The sequence below is a fragment of the Homarus americanus genome, unplaced genomic scaffold (genome assembly GCF_018991925.1).
Source record: "Homarus americanus isolate GMGI-L3 unplaced genomic scaffold, GMGI_Hamer_2.0 scaffold29924, whole genome shotgun sequence".
NCBI classification, from domain to species: Eukaryota; Metazoa; Arthropoda; class Malacostraca; order Decapoda; family Nephropidae; genus Homarus; species Homarus americanus.
The window spans coordinates 232357-240859 of NW_024734270.1; positions in this window are offsets into that span (position 1 = coordinate 232357).

Genomic DNA, 8503 nt, shown 5'->3' on the forward strand with positions numbered 1-8503 from the left:
AATGACATACAGACTCAATCTTCCGAAAACACGAATCGATGTTGATTGAAAATCCTGAAACACTACCAACAGTGAATAAGCTCACGTCATCTTTATGTAATCATGATGGCTTTGACCTTCGACCAGCTTTCCTTGTTTATCTTACATGTTTAATCCTCTTTTCAGAACACAGTACCATGCTGTAAAATAATTTCGAACTTCAATATCACATACCGTGCATAATTAAATAAATATATTGTACCACACAGACAATGATAAATCTGCATTTCTGAACACAGTTATTAACAAACGTGGAGACGGTGGAAACAACGAACTTATTTTCTGAAGGAGTTAATATATTTTTCAGGCAGCTTTTTAACGGTGGTCAAACTACATAAAATAAATCACATAATATAAACCTTAAAAAATCACAATTAATTTCTTTGGGACAAATTGAGACTCGCCGAGTGAAGTTCGTGAAAGCGTTGTTGTTGTTTTGTTGGCAGCCCTGTATAGCCCACCGCCGCCAGCTCCGTCTTTACAGTGGAGTCGTGAGCTCAGAGACGGTGACGTGTTAATTTGTTGTGTGGTGGAAAGTGAACCCAGGAAGTTTACGTCCAGTTACAGGACACAAGAGTAAGTAATATTTAATTTAATATTTCTATAAAAGTTTTAAGTTATTCCTCCTGCTCGCGGCTGAGTGTTTTGAGAAGATAAAGAGTTTCTAGGGACTAGCTTCACAATCTTAGTGTTATATTCATTTCCCTCTCAAGTTGTTGGCCAATTAAGAAATCCTGACGAAAGAATGGAAAAATGGTTAGCCAATTTATGAAAAGTAAACAAAAATAAGTCGCTATCGGCCAATATTGTTAAAACATCATTACGGTTGTTTACATTTTACTGGCGTCACCATAATAATTAGTGTAGAAGTACAAGTTTTTCACTCCTAAGATGATGTCATTTATAGTTGATAGATATAACAACAATGTATACTTGTAGTTATCTCAATGCCATTTACATATACGAGCCTTACATGTGCAGACGAAAAAGGTCAATGATAGTGAAAGAACAGTTGAAGTTTTATACAAGGTGATGGTAAAGTCTCTCTCTGTTGTTATCATTTTCGTCCTCAGTTCACCTCATCTTGAACAAGGTAGTTGGTATACTACATTAATGTGTGAATGGTTAATGTCAATGAAAAGTCGGTCAACACTCAACAGCAGTTACGTCAGTTGAAAGCATTTCCTGTTCCGTTATAGTGGTAATATAGTTACGCCATTTATTCATTGAGTGGTTTACGCTTACTCTCATTTACAGAAAACAGGTTGATGTAGTGGTAGCCTCGCACAGGTCCCTCTCTTATTATGGTTGTGTACAGGTTAACGCTGAGCAAGTCACCATACTGATGTAATTTATTATTCAACATAACTTGTACACAATATATATATGATGGCATTGCACGTAGGTTAGGTTAGGTTAGGTTTTTTCCGTGCCTTTTTATCCGCGACTTTTTTCTTGGATTTGCCCACACAACTCAACTTAACAGAACCCCACCCTCCCCCCCCCCTTTTTTTTTTTGGAGAAAGGAGAAATAGTTATAGTTAGGAAATTGAAGAAATTTAGGAGGAGGTAAGAGAAGGCGGGCTGACCGCCTAGCTAAGCTAATAGTGTGTTAGGGTTGTGTCATGGGTTAGTTATTGTCTGCCGGTACAGGCACTAGACAGCCTACCCTGTCCCATTTATGGATGTTTTAAGGGCCTTATTTCATATTCCGCCGACCCTACTGGCGGATGCTGGTCTAGGGAGGTTGTCTATTGCCTGGCCGTGTAGATCGGGGGTGGTAATGGACCTTTTGAGATTTCGTAACTTTTTGGGAACCACGTATGGTTGTTGTCGTTATCTGGTGGGAGTCTTTGAAGGAGTTCTTGCTCTGATCGTTCTATCTTTTGCCAGATTCTGCTGGCCAGGGTGTGCAGCTGCTGGTTGATGGGTTTCATTCTCAGGTCTCTTATGTATCTCGGCTGTGGTTCTGGTGAGGGTATCTTTCACCTGTGACGAATCTTAGGGCTTCATTTTGGACCACCTGTAATTTTAATATTTGAGTGGTGCTCACAGTATGAAGAGGTATTGCTGGGTAAGTTAATATCGGTGTGATAAATGATGTCACCAGGCGGAGTTTTATTTTCTCAGGAAGCGCTTTAAAGCGGTATAGTTTTCTCAGGTCTCTTCTTGCTTTTTCCTTCCTGCTGTGGACATGATGGGAGTAACCTGTCGTGCATATATGCAGGCCCTGGAGGGTGCCTCTGCTTTTGTATTCTATCTGGGCATTATTGGTTACTAATGGATGGGTTTTCCTTCTGCATAAGGGTATCACTGTGAATTTCGGGAGACTGGTTTGGATTTTCCATTGTTTTTCGTAGTTATTTACCCTTTCTAATTCCCGCCTGGTGTTTTCGCCCTGTAACGCTCTCGATTTTCCTTGATGTGTTGTTATTTGAGTGATGTCATCTGCATACATATCATCTTCGTTACCTATTCTAGTGAGAGGCGGGGTGTCACTTGTGTAGATAATATATAGGGTGGGGGAGAGGACTCTGCTCTGAGGGACTTCACCCTCCCCGCTCTCTGGGCTGTAGCAGTGGGAATTTTTTTTATTCATTAATATTCCGTAAGTATAACAACTTACTTACCCCAAATTGCATCTGGTGCGGGTGTGCTGTTTTATCTCATTTGGGGTCGATACTGCTTCATTTTAGGAGGATGCAAACTTTTGACCTTGACTTCATTTTCCTCTTAACTTTTATTTATTATTGTTGATAGTGAAAATATTTCTACTGTACCAATATCGTGTGATATTGCAGGTCTGGTCCCAGGATGTTCCCTCAGTGAACGTAACTCTCACCGCCCACACATCCTCCCTCATCACCAACCGCCCATCAAGCCTCCGTCATCACCACCGGTCCATCAAGCCTCCGTCATCACCACCGGTCCATCAAGCCTCCGTCATCACCACCGGTCCATCAAGCCTCCGTCATCACCACCGGTCCACCAAGCCTCCGTCATCACCCACCAAGCTTCCGTCATCACCACAATGTAAGCAGCAGCAATTTTCAGTCTCACTTTTCGTCTCCATCCCATATATTTTTATTTTCGTTATTATTTTTTTTTTAACAAGAAGTCGAACAGTAATTGTCACCATTGGCTGGCCGTCATCACTGTTCTACTTATGTTTGATTTTAGCTCGGCTTAACCAGACAAGTGTTTGTGTCCTCTTGCAGTATTTCAGCAGCAGGACAGGTCGGTTTACAAGTACAGGTACAGATGGAGAAATAAATACAAATGCAAATAGAAGAAGAGATATAATACAGCACAGGTACAGGTACAGCTAATAACAGTACACAAACATGTCTCTGGCCCCGTGGTCAATATTGTTATAACCTTGTGCACATTTTTCTAACGTTATCAGCTAACAGTTGAGACAAACCTTCAGACGAGTACAGTATTATGCTTGATGCAGATAAAATTGTGTTGTTAAAGTAGGAAACATTTACTTTACACAGTTATAAGTGAAAGTGTAGATGGTAGTGTTGTGTGGTGGAGTGAGAGTCACGCCATAAGTCACCTATAGTGTTTATCTTGACATTTCAGGTAAGTGTGATTTTACAGCTCCTCCAGGGACCGACCATCAGACTACCAAGTATGGTCACTCTGTATTTCTCTTGGTTGTTTGTTTTGCAAGTAAATAACTGATGTTGGTACGTGTGAAACTTCGTGTTATTATGATAGGCGGCAGTGTTTAGTTGTCTCATGCTGGTCCACTTGACACCAGTATTACCTCGCGTTAGACGTTGATTAGTGTAACTTTTAATCTGTTTTGACGGCAGGGCAGCAAGGCGCATGCTGAATAATTTAGTGGTAAATATATGTAAACAAATTGTCGGTGATGTTAGGCTGTTTGGTCAATGTGTTTAAAGTTAAAGAACACCAGATGTTGCTGCCATAATGACTCTATTGGAAACAAGTCTCGTGGTTCGGCCAGTTGTCCTTGGTCAATTTGATTGGATATCAATTAATTATCATTATAGGCTGTAGGGGAGGCATGTATGTGGCTGTTTTGCTTTGTTTAGGCTCCTTTCAGATCAGTCAAGAAAGGTCTAAGAACAGATAAGACGTTAAGTGAAGGAAAACACCCGGAGGGGGGTAGGTTGTGGGTGAGTGGCGGGGGATGACTGTTTTGATTACAACTAAACTGTTGAATATGAGAGAAAAGTTGTTCGTCTGGTTCTTGTTTCGTGGAACTTTGAGCACCTCCTCTTTATATAGGAGAAGCTCGTCGATGTTGCTGGAATTGTCTAATATTTCTTGGCATCAGGTTACAGCAACTTGATCAATTCCCCTTACTATTATTACAGTACACCCTTCTAATATATGTACGGAACTATGTATTCAGTTAGTAATATGTTTATCATCGACAATTATAAGTATATTGCATAAATTTAGGAGGGGGGAAACCCAATACCAGTGACCTACGACTGCCACTGGTTCTTCCGTCTGCAGAAATAAGACGGTAGAGTGGACAGGTTTATACTGCAGAAGGTGTGCTGTTGGAGAGATACTCATGTTTGTACTTAATGTTAGAAGTTGCTGATCTTAGGGTAGATGATCACTTATCACGAGTGAAGGTGGTGTTAATGTGGTAGGGTATTGGTGATCTAGTACAACGGAAGAATATAGTGAGGGAATAATGAGTCTGCTAATATATTTTTTGGTTTATCCTAAAAAAAAAATATGCTAGAATAGAATTAAAATACGATTAATTCACGTTTAAAAATGTCCAATAACTTGTTTCCGAGTCATTCCATTATTGGCTATATCATATCTGCATCAATTTGAGAAGATCCACTGAAATCGCGCAATACATCACAGGAGAGTGGAGGTGACAAAGGCAGCTGCTGTTGGGGAGAACGTATGATGTAACGCGTGAGCCTTTCAACTCGTCGGGGATAACATGTCACTACAATTAATCCTTACGAATATTACCTCCTGAATGATTTTTGTGTCTCGTTCTGTAAGGGTTTCATGACTTAGCAGATTGCGAGGGGTTTTAGGGACAAGATACAGACGAATATTAGAAACTCATATTCGTTTCCGTCTGTTGATTTGAATGAATGCCAATCATTTTAAAACTAGTGGGATCGTATTCAACTTTAAACAGGTTAGCAGTGGTGGAGGGTGAAGTCTGCGTGGTGTTGTGGTATTGTCGTCATCGTTCTAACCAGTAACGCCATCTTGGATAGTTTGACATCATCAACGTAAATAATGATAACACGCATCTTACTTTTTCTCACTTCTTTTAAAACTATCGACATCTTTCCACACATTATGTTCGAAAGTTATGATTCCAGTTTTTATTTCATCAGTGAGACTAAAGAAATACTTGGATCAACTAGACAATTTTCTCTTAAGCTGAAATATTAAGGTTACAGTAATTTATTGATAAATTCTTGTATTATAACCAAGAGAATGAGGTGATCGGTAACTAAGGACTGTTGTGTTTGTATTGACTCTCTCTTCCTCATGGTGGTCGACAAATCATCAGTATTTTATGATGATGTTGCGGGTCTGGTTCTGATGGGAAGTCGAGTTTGATATTATTATGTGTGTGTGTGTGAAGTTTTCTGCGTTTGAGATGATACAGGGTACAGCGCAAGAACGTTTTACGCACTGCCTCACCTCCTCCTGGATTATATGAAAGTAATTTTATCATTCATACAAGAAACACAATGACATGGAAGACTTGAGGCAGATTAATCATACCTCACAAAAAATATTTAAATAAGGTACTGGAAGACGATGTTTGGGTTCTGGGGTTCACGGGTGTTAACGTTTCCCTTTACAATAAGACAATAATTTTATGCCTTTAAATAGTGAACAACTTTAGTGTATCTTAGAGGTTATTTAGCTGTGTCGTTTGTTAATGTTATAGCAGCAAAGGTCTCGGTGCATATTCCAGGTTAGTAAATACACTAATCAACTAAATAATAGAGTAATACATCTGTTCATATCTAAATCTGTTTACAGTCTGAAGTATTGTTTATATTATTTATTTATCATTTTTCCTTCGACAATATTTTTTGTATTAGTCGAGGTCGAGTCTGTTTACTGCACGTCGTTCATTTCCACCATGTGTGTAGGTTGGCCCAAGTTTCCGAGGACGTGTTCCCTCAGTATGACAGGACTGTTTTGGGGTCCTCGTGTACCACCATCCATCACTCTAATGGTTAGGTTTTAGACGCTGCTTGTAGTCTAGGCAGATAAGACGGGGGGGTATTTAAGCACCGGGCTTCATATCCCTGGAGAGCTACCGGAGATCCAAACATTGGCTGGTGTCCAAACAGGAAGACTAAACGTTTTAAACACAGGCAACGTTCCATTCAATCTCTTGTTCCAGGGATATAAAGAGGCGGTGTTCATATACCTCTGACTGAACTGTGTCGAGTAAAGTTATAACACAGATCCTGTACACAAGACAAGAGGTCAACTGTGTGTGGATTTTGTTTTGACATTCGGTTTTGTTTGTCATCTCATTAATGTCACGACAAACAAAGCACATACAAGACATCATCCCCCTGAAGACAACACTAATTACGCCCAGTTTTTGTTCTTTAATGGCAAATAATTCCTCTTACCAACTTCTCTTGTGGGTTTATCGCATCAGTCTTTAATTTTACAAAAGATGGAAAATGTCCCATCACTTGTCACCTTTCTGCTTCACTTAATGAGGTATTGTTCCAGAGGTTATTTGTTTATGCCGTTTAGATGTTTATTTAGTTATTGTTCATCTAAATATTTTCTACTAACATATTTACATTTTTTCGTCTTGGTATATCTAACGTTAGGTGTTCACTTGGACTATAATACAAAACTCTGTATACGTGTGCGTCTAATTTATCATTATTGTCATTTGCATTTTAATTACCTTTCATATGCAATACTTTTTTATTCTGTTTGATCTCTGTCTTTGTTAGAGAGATATGACCAAGTTGCTCCTGGGTGCCGCTGGGGGTTACAGGGTAGAGAAATTAACTTTTTTTTTTTGCCACGGACAGCATCTAGTTTATTGTACACCCCATACTTCTCCTGTAAGCTGTAGCGCAAAAAAGATTACAGAGTAGAGGGCACAGAGGGTGTTTATCAGACCCCAGTGATTTTGATATTATGGCATTGAGTGTTAGAGTATTTCCAGTACATAGTTTAAGTTGGTACATAGAAATTTGAGTAAGTATTAGATGCGAAGTGTAGACACAGCTTTAGTGTATCAGCTATCATGTCATTAGGGATAAAGTGCTGTGTCTCTCCTTACACACTGTGCTTGGGTCTGTCCCTATGAGGTTCTATTTTTTTCCACATTCAAAAGGTTGTTGGGTTAGGGGGGGGGTGTTGGGGTAGGGGGGTGTTGGGGTAGGGGGTGTTAGGGTAGGGGGGTGTTGGGGTAGGGGTTGGGGTAGGGGGTGTTGGGGTGGGGTTGTTGGGGGTGTGGGGTGGGGGTAGGGGTGTTAGGGTACAGGGGTGTTGGGGTAGGGGTGTTGGGGTAGGGGGTGTGGGGTGGGGGGTTAGAATGGGGTAGGGGTGTTGGGGGGTGTTGGGTAGGGGTGTTAGGGTAGTTAGGGTAGGGGTGTGGGGTTGTTGGGTAGAGGGGGTAGGGGGGTGTCGGGGTAGGGGGTGTTGGTGTATGGGGGTGGGGCTTAGAGGTAGAAGGGCTGTAAAGAGAGCTCGGGGTTGCCACATTGTATTTTGTGGGTTTGTTTACGTCTTGCTGGGAGGTCTGGAGCTGTTGTGGGCGAATATTAATACAATGAACGCTATTGTATCTTTCTTCATCCAATGTCTGGAAAATACTGAATCTGTTGAACCTAAAAATGAATTCACCTGTTGTGAGAGAAGGTATTATAACTCACCTTATTTTCCATGGTGTAATCCTCAATATACTGTTCGGTGCGTTTGTTGATGGTGGAACAACCCTTGGGCAGACCAGCATCTTGCCTTTGTACCCCAGTAGCTGCTGAATCATAAGAATCGAGGGGGTCGGTGCCTGCTCGGCCACTCTACATAATAGCAGGAAAGTGTGTGTGACGCCTTTAACTTTCACTATAACGTCTTATACAGTATTAGTAATATGAATAATGCTTTCCTTCTTAACGTAAATAAATAATTATCTGCCCTCGTGACATGGAGCTGTTGTAATACCTATATTAAAGTGTAGAGTGGTTGAAGTTGGTGTCAGAATAAGAATAGTGCTCTGGCCATGACCTTATCTACTTTCAGGGACGTTTATGAGGAAGTTTTCTCATTTGGTTAAAAAGAAACACCTCAATGTAAATTTTTATTTCAAAATATGGATATTAGGCCACAACAGAAAGACTTCAATACACTGTACATAAACTTGTATCATCATGACGTGATGTCTTGTCTAATTTGGTGAAAATCTCCCTTTATATATATATATATATATATATATATATAT